The sequence below is a fragment of the Mustelus asterias genome, chromosome 4, assembly GCF_964213995.1.
Source record: "Mustelus asterias chromosome 4, sMusAst1.hap1.1, whole genome shotgun sequence".
Lineage (NCBI taxonomy): Eukaryota > Metazoa > Chordata > Chondrichthyes > Carcharhiniformes > Triakidae > Mustelus > Mustelus asterias.
In genome coordinates, this window is record NC_135804.1 from 145,594,708 (window position 1) to 145,612,898 (window position 18,191).

Below are 18,191 nucleotides of genomic sequence, written 5' to 3' on the forward strand. Positions count from 1 at the left end.
CTACCTCAACATTATTATTTGGGGGCCTATATACCACACCTACTAGTGTCTTTCTCCCTCTACTATTCCTCATCTCTACCCATAATGATTCCACGTTTTGTTCCTCAGAGCCTATGTCATCCCTCAGTACTACCCTGATATTATCTCTTATTAATAGCGCGACCCCACCACCTTTTCCTTCCTGTCTATTCTTCCTAAACGCCTGATACCCCTGGATATTCATCTCCCAGTCCTGGTCACCTTTCAGCCACGTTTCTGTAATGGCCACTAGATCGTACCCACTTGTGCTGATTTGCACCATCAACTCATTAGGAAGGATATCAGAGGTAGGTTCTTTACGCAGAGAGTGGTTGGGGTGTGGAATGGACTGCCTGCAGTGATAGTGGAGTCAGACACTTTAGGGACATTTAAGCGGTTATTGGATAGGCACATGGAACACACCAGGTTGATAGGGAGTGGGATATCTTGATCTTGGTTTCAGATAAAGCTCGGCACAACATCGTGGGCCGAAGAGCCTTTTCTGTGCTATACTGTTCTATGTTCATCTATGTTCTAAATTGAGAGAGGTGGATACTCAGCAAGACTTTGGTGTCCTTGTGCATCAGTCGCTGAAAATAAACGCACAGGTACAGCAGGCAGTAAAAAAGGCAAATGGTATGTTGGCCTTCATAGTGAGAGGATTTAGGTAAAGGAATAGGGATGTTTTACTGCAATTGTATAGGGCCTTGGTGAGCCCACACCTAGAGTATTGTGTGCAGTTTTGGTGTCCTTATCTGAGGAAGGATGTCCTTGCTATAAAGAGAGTGCAGTGAAGGTTTATCAGGCTGATTCTGGGGTGGCAGGTCTGTCATATGAGGAGAGATTAGGATTATGTTCATTGGCATTTAGAAGAGTGAGAGGGGATCTCATAGAAACTTAGGGGCATGTTCTCCTTTACGCTTCCTGAAGTCGATGACAATCTCCTTCGTTTTGTTGACATTGAGGGGGAGATTATTGTTGCTGCACAAGTTCACCAGATTCTCTATCTCATTTCTGCACTCTGTCTCGTCATTGTTTGAGATCCGACCCACTACGGTGGTGTCATCAGCAAACTTGAAAATCGGACTGATGTGAGGAGAAATTACTTCACCCAGAGAGTGGTGAATCTGTGGAATTCACTACAACAGGAAGTAGTTGAGGCCAAAACATTGTGTGATTTCAAGAAGGAATTAGATATAGCTCTTGGGGCTGTAGGGATCTAGGGATATGGTGGGTAGGCGCGATCAAGATATTGAACTTGATGATCATCATGAATGGCAAAGGGCTAAATGGACGACTCCTGCTTCTGGTTTCTGTTTCATTTCTATATTCTCTGTTTAGAGGAATATGGGGCGGTCAGGTGGAGTTGAGGTAGAAGGTCAGCCATCCACCAGAAAATCTTATTGAATGGCAGAGCAGGTTCGAGGAACTGTTAGGTGTACTCGTGCTCTGATTACTTTCTTCTTCTATTTGAGCGACTTATTTTAAATTAAGTTATTGGAAATGGATGAATGCCTTTGTTAAAGTAACAGTGAAATTAATACATGTGCTAATACTGCAGAATGTGAAAATCCCAGATATCTTAGTTGTTACCAGGTATCTCAGTATACGACTAAATCTATCTGACAAACCAGAATAAGACATGAGTAAATGCCCTCTTTGGTACAACATGAAATCACTAACTTACTGTTGCACCAGTTTGTGTCTGTGCATGAGTGCTGTACAGCAACAGACGGCACGGTGGCACAGTGGTTAGCACTGCTGCCTCACAGCACCAGGAACCTGGGTTCAATTCTGGGGTCACTGTCTGCACGATCTTCTCGTGTCTGCGTGGGTTTCCTCCCATAGTCCGAAAGACGTGCTGGCTAGGTGCACTGGCCATGCTGAATTCTCCCTCAGTGTACCCGAACAGGCAATTAGGGGATTTTCACAGTAACTTCATTGCGGTGTTAATGTTAGCCTACTTGTGACACTAATAATAAATAGGTTAGTAAGTACACATGACATCCGAACCATCATTCTGACCCCATCTCCACAACCTCTGCAAATGCCAGGTTCATCTTTTTAACACATCTTTTTTTTGAGATGTCTTGCACGAGTATCTCTGGATATATAATAATGACATCACATGTATTCCAATTGTATTTTCTTTTTAGTAAAAGGAAGTTCTGCACGTATAAATATTTACTGCACGTAAACCAGCGGTTATTGCAAGAAGAAAGTAGTGGGATTTCTAAAGAGCTGAGTGCTTTGGCATTCAGGGGGATAAGCGGAGGGTCAAAAAACAATTCTGGCCACTTGTGCACTCCAATTTTAATTGCTCTTCCATTGCAGCCATGCCTTCTGCTGCTTAACCCAAAATTCTAGAATTCACTCCCTAAGTTGCTCTGCTTCTATGCTGTCACCCATTGACTCTGTCTACACTTCCCACCACCTCAGAAAAGCAGCCAACATAATCAAGGACCCCATGCACCCTGTTCATTCTCTCTTCCACCTTCTTCCATTGGGAAAAAGATACAAAAGCCTGAGGACACATACCAACTGACTCAAGAACAGCTTCTTCCCTGCTGCCCTCAGACTTTTGAATGGACCTACCTCGCATTAAGCTGATCTTCCTCTGCACTCTAGCTATGACTGTAACACTACATACTGCACTCTCTCCTTTCCTTCTCTATAAACGGTATGCTTTGTCTGTATAGTGCGCAAGAAACAATATTTTTCATTGTATACCAATACATGTGACAATAATAAAATCAAATGCTCTTATCCTTAAAATCTATCCCTTTCATTACGTGCTTACATTGTCTTAACATCATTCGGCTTAGTGTCAAAATTTGTCCGATAACGCATCAATGAAGCACCTTCGGATGTTTTGTTGCGTTAAGGTTACCACATGAATGCAAGCTATTGTACAATCTAGCTCCATTGGGTAGCAGAGTTCCTCTGTATAATGTTCTGCTTGAAGATTGACCTGTATTTCCAAGTGTCTTCACCTCAACCACACACCTCTTCCAACTTTGCACCTTTCACCCTCCAATCTCTTGAAGATTAACTCAGCTCCCAGTTCCTAATCCTAGCGACAATCTTCATGCTTATCCTCTTGTTAGTGAGAGCTAACTCTTTGACCATTGGGACACCACAGTCAAATCCAAAGGGAAAAAGATAAACTGCTTCTGAAATCAGTATATTAAAAATCTTACAGAAGCACTTTTGTTTTTATTCGTTCACGAGATAGAGTCATAGAGGTTTACGGCATGTAAATAGATCCTTTGGCCCAACTTGTCCATGCCGCACTTTTTTTTTTAAACCCCTAAGCTAGTCCCAATTGCCCGAGTTTGGCCCATATCCCTCTATACCCGTCTTACCAATGTAACTGTCTAAATGCTTTTTAAAAGACAACATTGTACCCACCTCTACTACTACCTCTGGCAGCTTGTTCCAGACACTCACTACCCTCTGTGTGAAAAAATTGCCCCTCTGGACACTTTTGTATCTCTCCCCTCTCACCTCTAGTTTTAGACTCCCCTATCTTTGGGAAAAGATATTGACTATCTAGCTGATCTATGCCCCTCATTATTTTATAGACCTCTATAAGATCACCCCTCAGCCTTCTACGCTCCAGAGAAAAAAGCCTCAGTCTATCCAGCCTCTCCTTATAACTCAAACCATCAAGTCCTGGTAGCATCCTAGTAAATCTTTTCTGCACATTCTCCTCGTGTCTGCGTGGGTTTCCTCCGGGTGCTCCGGTTTCCTCCCACAGTCCGAAGATGTGCGGGTTAGGTTGATTGGGCATGGTAAAATTGCCCTTAGTGTCCTGAGATGCGTAGGTTAGAGGGATTAGCGGGTAAATATATAGGGATATTGGGGTAGGGCCTGGGTGGGATTGTGGTCGGTGCAGACTCGATGGGCCAGATGGCCTCTTTCTGCACTGTAGGGTTTCTATGATTCTTTCTGTGCACTCTTTCTAGTTTAATAATATCCTTTCTATAATAGGGTGACCAGAACTGTACACCGTATTCCAAGTGTGGCCTTACCAATGTCTTGTACGACTTCAACAAGACGTCCCAACGCCTGTTTTCAATGTTCTGACCAATGAAACCAAGCATGCTGAATGCCTTCTTCACCACACTGTCCACCTGTGACTCCACTTTCAAGGAGCTATGAACATGTACCCCTAGATCTCTTTGTTCTGTAACTCTCCCCAACGCCCTACGATTAAGAACAAAGAACAATACAGCACAGGAACAGGCCCTTCGGCCCTCCAAGCCCATGCCGCTCCCTGGTCCAAACTAGACTATTCTTTTGTATTCCTCCATTCCCACTCCGTTCATATGGCTATCTAGATAAGTCTTAAACGTTCCCAGTGTGTCCGCCTCCACCACCTTGCCTGGCAGCGCATTCCAGGCCCACACCACCCTCTGTGTAAAATATGTCCTTCTGATATCTGTGTTAAACCTCCCCCCCTTCACCTTGAACCTATGACCCCTCGTGAACGTCACCACCGACCTGGGGAAAAGCTTCCCACCGTTCACCCTATCAATGCCTTTCATAATTCTATACACCTCTATTAAGTCTCCCCTCATCCTCCGTCTTTCCAGTGAGAACAACCCCAGTTTACCCAATCTCTCCTCATAACTAAGCCCCTCCATACCAGGCAACATCCTGGTAAACCTCCTCTGTACTCTCTCCAAAGCCTCCACGTCCTTCTGGTAGTGTGGCGACCAGAACTGGACGCAGTATTCCAAATGCGGCCGAACCAACATTCTATACATCTGCAACATCAGACCCCAACTTTTATACTCTATGCCCCGTCCTATAAAGGCAAGCATGCCATATGCCTTCTTCACCACCTTCTCCACCTGTGACGTCACCTTCAAGGATCTGTGGACTTGCACACCCAGGTCCCTCTGCGTATCTACACCCTTTATGGTTCTGCCATTTATCGTATAGCTCCTCCCTACATTATTTCTACCAAAATGCATCACTTTGCATTTATCAGGATTGAACTCCATCTGCCATTTCTTTGCCCAAATTTCCAGCCTATCTATATCCTTCTGTAGCTTCTGACAATGCTCCTCACTATCTGCAAATCCTGCCAATTTTGTGTCGTCTGCAAACTTACTGATCACCCCAGTTACACCTTCTTCCAGATCGTTTATATAAATCACAAACAGCAGAGGTCCCAATACAGAGCCCTGCGGAACACCACTAGTCACAGGCCTCCAGCCGGAAAAAGACCCTTCCACTACCACCCTCTGTCTTCTGTGACCAAGATGTGGAGATGCCGGCGTTGGACTGGGGTAAGCACTGTAAGAAGTCTCACAACACCAGGTTAAGAACAGGTTAAGAACCTGTTTGAGAACAGAGACCACTCCATCTGACGAAGGAGCATTGCTCCGAAAGCTTATGGTATTTGCTACCAAATAAACTTGTTGGACTTTAACCTGGTGTTGTGAGACTTCTGTGACCAAGCCAGTTCTCCACCCATCTAGCCACCTCCCCCTTTATCCCATGAGATCCAACCTTTTTCACCAGCCTACCATGAGGGACTTTGTCAAACGCTTTATTAAAGTCCATATAGACGACATCCACGGCCCTTCCCTCGTCAACCATTCTGGTCACTTCTTCAAAAAACTCCACCAGGTTAGTGAGGCATGACCTCCCTCTCACAAAACCATGCTGACTATCGTTAATGAGTTTATTCCTTTCTAAATGCGCATACATCCTATCTCTAATCAGATTAACTGAGTAAGTCCTGCCCTGGTTCGGTCTACCAAAATGCATCACCTCGCATTTATCTAAATTAAACTCCATCTGCCATTCATCAGCCCACTGGCCCAATTGATCAAGATACCGTTGCAATCGGAGATAACTTTCTTCACTGTCCACTATGCCACCAATCTTGGTGTCATCTGCAAACTTACTAACTATATTCTCATCCAAATCATTACTATAAATGACAAATAACAGTGGACCCAGCACTGATCCCTAAGGCACCCTGAGATGTGGGCTTATTGTCCATCCCTGAGGGCATTTAAGAGTCAACCCCATTGTTGTGGGCTTGGAGTCATATGTAGGCCAGACCAGGTAAGGACGGCAGATTTTCTTCCCTAAAGGACATTAGTGAACCAGATGGGTTCTTATGACAGTCGGCAATGGTTCATCATTAGTCTTTAATTCCAGATTTAGGAGATTTTTCACAGTAACTTCATTGCAGTGTTAATGTAAGCCCACTTGTGACACTAATAAATAAACTAAAAATTTTTTTTTAGCAAATTCAAATTTCACCACTTGCCGTGGTGGGATTTGAATCCGGGCCCCAGAGCATCATCCTGGGTCTCTGGAATGCTAGTCCAGCAACAATACCACTACACCACTGCCTACTTTCTGCAAAGCATTGGCTGGAATTCTCTATTCTTGCATGCCCCACTACTGCTACCATCGAGAATGGAAAATTTGGCACTCAGCCAAATCTCCATTTGCTGCAGTGGGACCAGAGATTCCCAGCCGCAGGCGAGGTCAGAGAATTCCGGCCATTGTTTTCTGTTGTTATATTTTTGTCATCATTTCAAGGCAGCTTTTTCCAATTGTAAATTCCCCTGTCTGCATTTCAATGCAAACTGCCTATATAAACATGTCATGAAGGACTGAAGTAGGTCAATCAACCCCTCAAGCTTGTTGCACCATCAGTTGGAATTAGCCCATGATTGAGCTGATCTCTACCTATTACACCCTCTTAGCTTTGTGAGTAAATGAATAATTGGTTAAATGGCAAGGCCACTGGAGAGATGTGTAGATGTGTGTGTGATACTATTCATCTTATTTATTGACAGCAGGACCAATTAATCTTTGTTCAACAGTCATATTCAGTGAGTCATTAGTTTCCTTTCTTCTTCTAAGATGAGGCACTTTAAGCATTTTAATTTCAACAGCACTATTTTGGTTGTGATATATGCTAGAAATAACCAACAAAATAGTTAAAGCATTCAAAATTGGTTTAAATCTTTTTATTCTTGCAAAATGCTTTTGGGTTGAACCAGAGACTCCAAAGAGTTAGGAAACAAGATAAGCTTCCACCAATGCTGTTTCCAGTCTGTTTTAATTGATGTGCAGGGCAAATTATTCTTGTAAAGGTATGATAAATTACAAATAGGAGACTAAGTATAACCAGGCACTGTGTCCTGAGTAAAAGTTTAACTATCGTTAGGACATTGTACTTTCCAAACTAACACTGGACTGGTGTTGCAAAAGCTGTGTCGTCACTTGACAGCCACCTTTCACCTTTTTAGTATTTGGTACACAATTGGATTAGATCACCACCAAGCAACCTGTTTTCCCTTTTCCTCCCCTCAATTCCTTACCTGAACTCCCCCAGTTTTTATTATCTCTGGGATAGGCTCTGCAGTATCTCTCCATGATCCCAAAGGACAGCATGGTGGCACAGTGGTTAGCACTGCTGCCTCACAGCGCCAGGGACCCGGGTTTGATTCCCCGCTCGCTGTCGGTGCGGAGTCTGCACGTTCTCCCCACGTCTGTGTGCATTTCCTCAGGGTGCTCCGGTTTCCTCCCACAGTCTGGAAGACATGCTGGTTAGGTGCATTGGCCATGCTAAATTCTCACTCAACGTACCCGAACAGATGCCGGAGTGTGGCAACTAGGGGATTTTTACAGTAACTTAATTGCAGTGTTAATGTAAGCTTATTTGTGACTGATAAATAAAAGCTTAACTTTAAGGTAATCAAGGAAAACATCCAGCATGGAACTGAACCCTTCATTATTTAAACCTGGCCAGTCATATTCTGCAGGCAACTTTCATGCTCATAGCAGCATCATGCTCATGGATGTTTGATCATTTATCTGTGGTTAACAATATTGTTACAAATGCAAAGTTTATAAGGTAGTTATGTTTTGGGATTCTGCCTTTAATTACGGGAATATAACATAAGAACAAGGAACAGGAGTAGGCCATCTGGCCCCTCAAGCCTGCTCCGCCATTCAATAAGATCTTTTGTGGACTCAGCTCCACTTACCTGCCCACTCACCGTAACCCTTAATTCCTTCACTGTTTAAAAATTTATCTATCCTTGTCTTCATAACATTCAATGAGGTAGCCTCAACTGTTTCACTGGGTAGGGAATTCCACAGATTCATAACTCTTTGGGTGAAGAAGTTCCTCCTCAACTCAGTCCTAAATTTGCTCCCCCTTATTTTGAGGCCATACCCCTTAGCTCTAGTTTCACCCGCTAGTGGAAAAAACATCCCTGCTTCTATCTTATCTATTCCCTTCATAATCTTATGTGTTTCTATAAGATCTCCCCTCATTCTTCTGAATTCCAATGAGTATAGCCCCAGTCTACTCAGTCTCTCCTCATAAGCCAATGCTCTCAACTCCAGAATCAACCTAGTGAATCTCCTCTGCACCCCCTCCAGAGCCAATATATCCTTTCTCAAGTAAGGAGACATGGAGGCATGCGGCCACTTCTGAATTCTGCCTGACAAGATGTTTGGGTTGATTGGTTTAAGGGGGCCCAGGGTGTCTTACTGGGAGGAAAGTGTGAGATATTCACACCTATAAACAATGACTGGGGCAACTGCGCTGACAGTGGGTAGCCTGTTAATCTCCAAGTCCCATGGAAATATTGGAAATGTCGGGTTTTGCAAACAGACCCTTTAAACTGTCTATCTAACTTCAAGATAGAATGGAGTTTAGGATCTAAATGATAGCCAACTAGTATTTCGACCTGGATACAAGACCTATGTAATTCATGTTGTCATGAAGATAGGCATTGAGAGGGGAAACCACTATAGGATCGACTTGTAGGTTTTCTTAAAATGTCACTGAACCTTACAGGGACAGTCTGCAAGAATCTGAGAGAAGGCAGAGAGATAGGGGCAAGAAGTTTCTGTTTTTCACCACCCAGGATGCGGGTGGAAGCTTGTACTTTGATTGTAGAGACCAAGTTTAAGAGGGTTAAAATGAATCTGGAAGATTTGCCTAACTTTGGCTAGAGGGAAGGATCTCCAATTTCTCCCTCTCCATGAAAGCCAATTTGGGGAATAGAATTTATCCGTCTGGAAAAGGAACAAGGAACTGAGAAGAGCTGTGGACAGTTTCTGGAGAATGAAATGCCCACCTGAAGGATAAAGTATAACCATGGTAGGAGGATTTTTAGTCATTGTAAAAGTTAAATGGGAAATCTTTTCTGCAGTTTAGAGTATTAAGTACCTGCCGATATAGTCTTTTGTTTTTTGTTTGTTACAGGAAAGTTCTTAAAACTTGAAATGTTGTTCTGTGATCCTTTCACTCATTTACAGGAAATTCAGATTTCTTTTTAAAAGTCGTCAATTTCTATGGAAAAAAAGCACTGAATTGCACAATACTATGGAACATAACTTTCTTTGAAGCAACACTCCTTGTGTAAAATAATACCTCGGTTATTTTCAAGGGAGAGATTAACAGTCTAGACAGCCTTTACTTTTATACTTTTAACTTTGCAATCAGGTTTGTGCAAAAGACAATAGATTAGATGTTCCTCTTGGGCTTGCCAACCTTGAATGACCCTCACTTCGGCCTGGAATTTTGCAATGACGGAGAGTCTAGCTGTCATTGCCAAAATGGCAGAGGGGGGCAAATTCTGCAATTTGTGCAGGTTAGACCTGGTAGGAGCAAATCTGAACTTTGTGAAATCCTTTGGAAAAGTAGGATACCCCTTTGAATATGTTCTGGAACACATTTTGGGAGGCCAGGTGCCCTTTGGAAGAGGTAAGGTATCAAAATGAACAGCCAAAGGCAACTGTCAAAGCATTTAAAACTCTTATCTCTTTGAAAAAAATGTTCAGGAGTGTTTAAAAAATATTGTTTACTATTTCACCCTGTCAGTTGAGGGCTGAGGGCTACCATTATTGCACTTGTGCTATTTGACTGATTTCATAACTTTCCATTATCACAGTAGGGGACATTCCATTTCATAGTTTGATTGACAGCTTCCAGTAGTTACAAACTAGACAAAGCAGGAGTAATAATCCCAATGTTTGTTTTTATAAGCAGTTAAACACTTGGATGAGATTTTGTTTTCATAAGGATGTAGTTAAAGGAATAGAAATGTAGTGAATGGATTTTTTGAAACGTGCAATAGACGTGGAAATTTATTTTATTTAATCTCAGCATGGGCCCTGAGGTTTGCCCATGGATGTGGGGTGAGTTGGCATGGTGGGTGTAAGGGTAAAGAGTGATGGGTAGAGTGCATAGGTTGGCATGAGTTGGCAATAAGTTGTCATAGGGGCTATAAAGGGCCATTTAGTTAGCATAGAGATGAGGAGCCAAAGGGTGTGGGTAAAGGTGCATATTTTGGCTTGGAGGGTCTGAAGGGCTATGGAGGTGGGTGGCCAGGCCCAGGTTGGCAAGGAGAGTATGAGAGGCCATGTGGGGTATGTAAGGAGCATGAGGTGGCATAGGGAGTGCATGTATAAGTGAGGTCTGAAGGGCTGTATTTTTTATCTTGCTTTTTAAATCTTGGATGCTGTGTTGAAGCACAGAGGTGGGCATTCTGCCCTGCCTGCCTCCACACCTGGCGGCCTTCCCCTTCATTCTGAGGTGTCAGGCTCAACTCCCAAAGAATCTTGGCACCCTAAAACAAAAATCTGACCTATGAGATACTTTCTTTAAGGTCAAGTTGTGGAGTCTGGTAACTCTATGCTCAAGACAAAAAATCTCGGACTTCATATCACTGAGTAGAAAATCATTGGGGGATGGGTGCTCCGTTTTCCTCCCACAGTCCAAAGATGTGCAGGTTAGGTTAATTGCTCATGTTAAATTGCCCCTTAGTGTCCTGGGATGCGTGGGTTAGAGGGATCAGCGGGATAAATATGTGGGGTTACAGGGATAGGGCCTGGGTGGGATTGTTGTCAGTGCAGACTCGATGGGCCAAATGGCCTCCTCCTGAACTGTAGGGTTTCTGTTTCTAAGCAGAACGTGGTGTCCTAACACTATCAATTATCACTGCATAAGCTGCACTTGGTTAAAGTTCAACAGGTTTATTTGGTCGCAAAGGCCACTAGCTTTCGGAGCGCTGCCACTTCATCAGGTGGAGTGGAGAAATGTTCACAAACAGGGCATCCAGAGACACAAACTCAATTTACAGAATAATGATTGGAATGCAGTCTTTACAGATAATCAAGTCTTAAAGGTACAAACAATGTGAATGGAGGGAGCATTGAGCGAGTCCAACGCCGGCATCTCCACACCATAAGCTGCACTTTCCAGACATTGTATTGTGAGTTCTCAGTGATTGCTTATTGCAGCTATAAACATTTGAAATGTCCAGTTTCTCTTTATTTACCAACTCATCATTTTGTTTAAAAATGTGTTCAGCCTGCAATTGCAATTTAATAATTTTTCCTCCAGAAATGTATCTGGAAGCTTTGCCTAACTTTGGCTAGAGGGAAGAATCTCCCTCACTGTGAAAGTCAGTTCAGGGAGTAGAATTTATCCGGCTTCGAAAAAAGGAACAAGGATTTGAGTAGAGCTTTGGACTGGTTTCTGGAGAACGAAGAGTGCACATAAGGGATAGAATAAAGTATAATCTTGGCAGGGGGATTTTTAGTCATTGTAAAAGTTAACTGGGTGATCTTTTCTGCAGTTTAGAATATAAATTCTGTGAATCACTTTTTTGATTGGCCGACAGCTCTCCAAAGTGGGACTTCCTTCCAAGGGTAGACAGAAGTCCCGCCTGCTGCCAATCAATGCTGAATTGAGCGTGAAATGGCAGGTGTACCTGACAGAGGCGGTGGGTACATGTTACACACCAGCTCTCGGCACTCGCCATCTTGAAAATTCAAGCCTTAGTGTTTTGGGCACCAAATATTCATGCCCATTCTATTTATTTATTTGGTGAATGCAAATCTCCGAGATTAAGTGTTTGCCTTTTCATTTGCTGAGTTCAGGTGATGATTCCACCACTGTAGACGGGCCATTCAGAAACATGCAGCACTGTTTGTATCTCTCCACAAACGCATGAAGGGTTTATACTCGGGCCCTATTGATGGATGTTGGCTGCACAGGAGTCCTGGCCTGTCCTGAATGTGTTTATGGGCCAAGTGTTGGGAAATGGGATCAGCGTGACTTTAATGGTGGTTATTGTTTGTGCAGACTCGATGGGGTCTTTTCTGCACTGCATGACTCTGACTCTGACACTGTTGTCATGGCAGTTCAGAGTCTGCCATTTGACAGATGGGGTGTGTCACGAGGAACATGTCCGTCCATAATCCCAGCACAAGGCCCTTTCCGGAACCATTAAAACATGAGGCTCTTTCTGATCTTATTGTTAAGTAGAATATTCAAATCTAGTGAATATATGCAGTTTTCTTCCTGTGACATAATGAGTTTTAATGGAAACCCCATATTTGACCATGACCCTTGGATACAGGTCCCTTTGGCCCATGTTTGGATTTCCCCCCGGATATCATCCATGTAGTCATATCACTTTAGGAAGGACTTGAACCTCATTCTTAAGACATTGCTTTAACTAGTACATGGCTTGAAAATAAAAGTAAGTGGAAGCATCTTGGATGGGTATGAACTTGAATTATTAAGACATTCATTCTTAGGCTATGCTTTTGAATTTGCACCCTGCTGCTGCTTAGTGAATTAATGTCAAAACAGAAGGAGGCCTTAAGCTGCTTAAAGTACCTAACCATTATACTACATTTTTGTTATAGTATTCTATTCAATAGTCTGATACAGACATTAACTACAAGTGCATAGCACCCAAATTATTACAACTGAGCCCCCCCCACCCCCCCCATATGCCCTGTGAAGGGGCAATGACCATTTTATTTATTCAGTTTTTCCACCATTCAGATCCTTCATGTTTCTTAGAATTTGATGCAACTTTTATTTTATTCATTTGTGGGACATGGCTGGGCCAGCATTTATTGCCCATCCCTAGTTATCTGAGGGCAGTTGAGAGTCAACCACATTGCTGTGGATCTGGAGTCACATGTCGGCCAGACCAGGTAAGGATGGCAGATTTCCTTCCCTCAAGGACATTAGTGAACCAGATGGGTTTTTCTGACAATCGACAATGGTTTCATGGTCATCAGTAGATTCTTAATTCCAGATTTTTAAAAATTGAATTCAAATCTGCCGTGGTGGGATTCGAACCCAGGTCCCCAGGACATTAGTTGAGTTTCTGGATTAATAGTCTAGCAATAATACCAATAGGCCATCGCCTCCCCTCTGATCCCATATGAAACCCCATTCTCCAGTGTAAACAGGAAGGGGGAGAAAGAAAGATGTGTCTCGCCTAATCGTAAATCTTGCACTGAGGGCTCTTTATCTCAGCAGTGCAATTTCTGATGGCAAACTATCTGTCCCTTAATTCACCTTTAGATGTGGACTTAAAAATCCATCCTTTTCTCAAACCGCGGAAATACTTGCTCAGCTATATATTGCCTTTAAGCAGCTAAAAACGCACCAAAAGAGAAAATGCTGGAAAAGCTCAGCAGATTTTTGTCAAAGGGTCATCTGGACTCGACACGTCAGCTCTTTTCTCTCCTTGCAGATGCTGCCAGACCCGCTGAGATTTTCCAGCATTTTCTCTTTTGGTTTCAGATTCCAGCATCCGCAGTAATTTGCTTTTATCCAGCTGAAAACGCATGTTTGATTTTCTGGTTAACTTTTAACCTGGATGGTGTAGCTTCTTGCATTAATAATTGTCTTGCCAGTGGAGTCATTTTGGTCACTTCAGGAGAATGTTATTGTCGACCTTAAGTGATCCCCACAATCTCACAGGTACACCACTCATGAGCAAGTTTAAATTTTATACCAGTTACACACACGGATTGCAGTTTCTAGCTGGGACCGGTGTGCATTTCAGGTGCAACTAATGCTCCTTTTGGAACAAACTAAAAGCTATGCAAGAGCAGGCTGGGGCCATCTGTGCAGTGGGTGCACGTACTGCCCTTTGCAACAAGTGAAAAGTGAACATTAGGCACAGAAACAGGCAAATACCTGAATTTCAAGCTGTGTGGGCCAGCTGGGTATCAGAGATGCACCTGTAGTACGCAGCTCAAGTCCCATGTATAACCTCGAACTGGCTACATTTATCAGGTTGCAAGGCGCAAGCGGGAGAGATTCCCGCTGGGATAACAGCCGGAGAATTTTCTGGACTGTGGTGTCTTAAGTGGAAAGCGTAAGCCTGTGGGAACAAATAGCACTGTGTTAGGAGAGAAGTTTCTTAGCATTTTGCACAACAATGGACTAGTTCCTCACATTAAGAGAAAAGCCATTCCATTAGGAGAGCGAAAGCAGCCAGAGCTGATTATTATTTGGCCTTTTGACGAAGTCCTCAGAAACACATAATCGAATTCCTCTTGAGCTCGAGTTTTTCAAAGCTCTTGGAAGCACTTTGTGCAATTAGTTGATGAAAAGCCGTTCTGCTGTGTAGACAGCATTCTGCTCGAGCCCCCCGCTGGATTGTTGAACTGAACAATACGTGTGAGAGTCTGAGTTGAACGGGGACAATTGCAGCTATCTGGAAAATGTGCAGTTGGCCTGTTCTCATTTCAGGAATTGAATTTATTTGTGGTTTAGTTGTGTGTGTTTTCAAGTAATTTGTTTACATCTCCACTGTCCAACTGAGCAGAAAAAGTGCAGATACTGAACTTGTTCCAGCAAGATGTTGGACTTGGCTATGCGACGCAACTGTAGCAGCAAACACTTTAAGCTGATTTAAAGTTCCCCTTTCTCGCTTCCCCATCCCCCAATGCCCCCCACTAAGAAACCTTAACCACTGAAGTACTGAATCTGACGTGGAAAACCAGAACTACACTGTCTGACCATCACCCAATCCTTAATGTTAAAAAGCAAGATTTTGAAAGGCCTCCTGTTGTCATTTACTTCAGAAATGTGGGATGAAGCAAGCATTTTTCATAGAATCATAGAATCCCTACAGTGCAGAAGGAGGCCTATCGAGCTTGCACCAACAACAATCCTACTCAAGCCCTATCCCCGTAATACCATATATTTACCTCCCACCTAGGCCCTATGCCCGTAAGTTCACGTATTAACCCAGCTAACCCCCCCGACACTAAGGGGCAATTTAGCATGGCTCATCAATCCAACCCGCACATCCTTGGAGTGCGGGAGGGAACCAGAGCACCTGGAGGAAACTCTCTTTTTAATCTCACTTTCCAACCATAAAAGTAGGTCGCAATATTTAGTGATAAGAGTCTACATTCTCTTTCTTTAGTGTTGAAAGCAGATTGGCTGGAGTTAATTGCTCTTCACTATATCCACGTTTTAGGGGCTGTAAAAGGAAGCTAGGCTTTGCCAACCTTTAGCACTTGAAAATCTAATGCTCCTTTTGGAACAAACTACAGATTGTTCAAGAACAGATTGGGGCCTTCTGTACAGTGGGTGCACATACCGCCCTTTGCAGGAACTGGAAAGTGAACGTTTCTCCCACTTGTGTCTTGCAACCTGACAAATTTAGTTGGTTCAAGGTTATACTTAGGACTGTGCCCAAGGATGGCCTATTTTGACACCAAGTTGTAATCAGCAAGCCTTTTCTGATATCGTGGGCAGTGGTGTTGAAGCCATGGTCTAACCCTTCAGCCTTAGCAACCCCTCCCAAAACATCCAGACCCCTCTCTTTATTTGCTTCTTTTTTCCCTGTTTCAATTTCATAAATCATGGAAACTTCAACTCAAAAACTACTGGTTTCATGACATGCACCTCAGTGGCCTACAGAGAAATGCTCCTGATCTCCCCAACTATGTTGTACTATTCATAGGGCGGCACAGTAGTTAGCACTGCTGCCCCACAGCTCCAGGAATCTGGGTTCGATCCCCGGCTTGGGTCATTGTGTGGAATTTGCACATTCTCCCCGTGTCTGCTTGGGTTTCCTCTGGATGCTCCGGTTCCCTCCCACACTCCAAAGATGTGCGGGTTAGGTGCTTTGGCCATACTAAATTGCCCCTTAGTGTCCCGGGATGCGAAGGTTAGAGGGATCAGCGGGGTAAATATGTGGGGTTATGGAGATAAGGCCTAAGTGGGATTGTGGTCGGTGCAGACTCAATGGGACGAATGGCCTCCTTCTACACTGTAGGGATTCTATGATTCTATGATATTCAGTAGAATTGCCAGAAATGAGAAACAGTTCATCCTTGTCATGAGCTTGCCTTTGACTGGATACAGTGTAATATTTATACATCTCCGTAAGAACAAGTTATAGTGGGTGATCAGGTCTAAGGGGGAATCTTGACATTTAGTACGGTGGCACACTGGTTAGCACTGCTGCCTCACAGTGCCAGGGACTCGGGTTCAATTTCGACCTTGGGTCACTGTCTGTGTGGAGTTTGCACGTTCTCCCCGTGTCTGCGTAGGTCTCCTCCAGGTGCTCCGATTTCCTCACACACTCCTGAGATGTGTAGGTTAGGTTGATTGGCCATGCTAAAATTGTCCCTTAGTGTCAGGGGGATTAGTAGGCTAAATGTATGGGGTTACGGTGATAGGGCCTGGGTGGGATTGTTGTTGGTGCGGGCTCAATGGGCTGAAGGGCCTCCTTCTGCACTGTAGGGATTCTATGATTTATTGCTATCTTGGTTTATCCAAAACCCACAAGGCATGTTATTAAAACAGTCTGTTAAAACGCATCATTAAAAATATCCTAGCGACCCAGCTGTCACATTCCCAAAAACAATAAATGAAATGCTGCATTATTTCAGTTGTGTAACTAAATCTTAAGAATGATTAATTGTGTTTCTGAAGGCTTGATACCTCGGACTATGTTATGCGTACAGTCAAAGGGACAAGTAGCTACCCATTGAAGTGGCCTTTTACATTGGACACAATGCTGCCGGGGGAGGTAGTGGAAGCAGATACGGTAGTGACTTTTAAGGGGCGTCTTGACAAATACATGAATAGGATGGGAATAGAGGGATATAGTCCCTGGAAGGGTAGGGGGTTTAAGTTCAGTCAGGTGGCATGGTCGGTGCAGGCTTGGAGGGTCGAAGGGCCTGTTCCTGTGCTGTAATTTTCTTTGTTCTCTTTGTTCTTTGTACAAGAAAAGCATCTAGAACAAGTTTGAATTACGGATTTGATTTCTCCAACACTTGATTTGCTTTTCCCAAGATCTAACCTACGTATACTCTATCCTCTGCCACTTTCTGCTCCTCTATCACCTCTGTTCTGACCAGCCTCCGCTGACCTTTCATTCCCAAATAATTGATAATATCCTCTTCCTAGATTGTTGCACTTCTGTAATCTTCGCCAACATTATGGGCTGGACTTTCATCTTTGAGGCGGGTAACCGGAGTCAGGAAATTTCCCAGCCTGATGTGCCCAGCATGGGAGGAATTGCCGGTGACGACAGGACTTTTTTTCTGGGAGGAGATGGGGAGCAGATACTAACAGGACTCAAAAGAGTTCAGAGGCAGCCACAGGATCTGCTGGGTGTTGAGGTAGGCTGTATAAAAGGCCCATCTTGGCGCTCCAGTAATAATAATGATACCAGATCAAAGAACAGCCCTCACCCCTCACACATCCTCACTCACCACATACTCTGCAGTCTCCTATCAATGCCATCTCATTTATCCCATTCAACCCCATGACCTTTCCTATGCTGTATACCGAGCTCTGACACTTACATACCAGTATACACTCTGTATAGAACCAATGAACCCTATAGTGACCAATAGAATGAGTTTTAAAAACACTTGTAAAAAGTAATTAATTCATATCTTTCTACTTTCTTAAAATACTTTTGCAATAAAAGTGTAAATTATCCAGATCCTTTAATAGCATCAATAGTTGAAATGGTCGTGCTTGAAATCACTTCATCTTGTGGAAATAAAAATTGTGCAAATGACAGAATAGATCAGAGAGCAAGAGCTGTCAAACAATACTTTCCCTGGGGCTCAGCTGTTTCAACAATCTAATGGATGTCTGGGTTCCAGACAAGAATGCATTATAAGGCTTTGGCATTGAGGGTATGACAAGCCATGGAGGTTAGTTGGGGAGGGCATAGCCTGGCATAGGTAAGCTGCTTTTAACATGCCTTTCAAAAGGTTTACTCATTCAGACGGTGGCTCAAAACACTTCTGAGATGCTGTGAACCACAAGTCCTTTAAAAGCTGGCTCATCTCTACGAAAATGGCCAGCATTTATTGCC

General features: G+C 43.5%; 1 protein-coding gene across 2 annotated transcripts in view; it reads left to right on the forward strand.

Annotated features, from left to right (window-relative positions):
- The window catches only part of LOC144493057 (monocarboxylate transporter 8-like), a 121,112-nt gene that overhangs the window by 21,148 nt on the left and 81,773 nt on the right, over positions 1-18,191 (forward strand). The gene's annotated exons all lie outside the window — the stretch shown is intronic.